Raw genomic sequence first — 1,410 nt, 5'->3', positions numbered from 1 at the left:
GATACCCGAGATAGCTCATACATATGTGCTAACTCATATAACTGTAATATGTCAAATCCTGTACATGTATGTTCACACGAGCTGTGAATCAGAATGCTCACACGAGCTGTGAATCAGAATGCTCACACGAGCTGTGAAAATAGGCCTACTCACACGAGCTGTGGGTCGAAATGTAGCTACACAATACTGCTCACACGAGCTGTGGAGTATCTGAAACACATGCCGGACCTCAGCCATCGGTAGGACGTTCAAGACCAACACCCGAATCATGTAAGCCCTAATAACATGTCATTTGTATCTTACGAATTCCTAAGGTTCAAACGGGGCTTCTAGTCGTCAAAACATTGTTGGTTATGTGATCGGTATATATATATGGCAATTTCCAACACATGTATATTTCAATTGAAAACATATAAATTCAATATAATCACACGAACTTACCTCAACGAGTAAACGTAGATAAGAATGCAACTAATTTGAAACTTTATCTTTACCCAGATCTAAAGCTGTATGAGGTTTGTCTTGATCTAAGTGGATAAATTTAGCTCAATTCAATATGTATTTTATTCAATTTAACCCAAATTTACATTTAATAAAATTACAATTTTGCTCATATACTTTTGATTTCTTTTCAATTTAGTTTCTAGCTCATAAAAATGGAAATTCATGTAATTCAACCACAACCGATCATAGTTGAATATCAAATAGATCCTTATCAAGTCCTATATTTTATTATTTCACAATTTCATAAGGTAAAATTTTCTATTTTTCAATTTAATCCCTATTTGACAATTTCACCAAAATTCACTTAACAAAAGTTGTTTATCTAACAACAACTAATCATTTTTTTTTCACAGTTCATCAAAAATCATACAAATTCATAAATGGAAAAACCTTAATAGTTTAACAGTTTCACAAATTAGTCCCTAGGCTAGTTAGATTAAGCTACAATAATCTCCAAAACATAAAAATCAATAAAAATGGGACAAAAATACATACCATGCAGCCAAAGACACCATGGCCGAACTAGGAAGCTTTCATGGTTTCTTTTTCTTTGAAATTTTGGTTGAAGAAAGGTAAAAGATGATAGCTTGTTTTTTGTTTTATTTGATTTGTCATTTATTTACCATATTACATATATAACCTTTAAAGACATTACAAATTTCAATAATACCAAGCCATCATATTCCACTATCAATATTTATGGTCTAATTACCATATAAGGACTCAAAATTTAAGGTTCTATAGCTATTTAATACCTTTAGCTACTAGAACTCAACTTTTGCACTTTACGCGATTTAATCCTTTTTATCAAATTAAGCATGCAAACGGTAAAATTTCTTAACGAAATTTTTATACAGTACTACTATCATGTGTAGACAATAAAATAATAAGAAAATAAATATTTTG

The sequence above is a fragment of the Gossypium hirsutum genome, chromosome A08, assembly GCF_007990345.1.
Source record: "Gossypium hirsutum isolate 1008001.06 chromosome A08, Gossypium_hirsutum_v2.1, whole genome shotgun sequence".
Classification (NCBI taxonomy): Eukaryota; Viridiplantae; Streptophyta; class Magnoliopsida; order Malvales; family Malvaceae; genus Gossypium; species Gossypium hirsutum.
Note: the sequence above shows the minus strand (reverse complement) of the source record.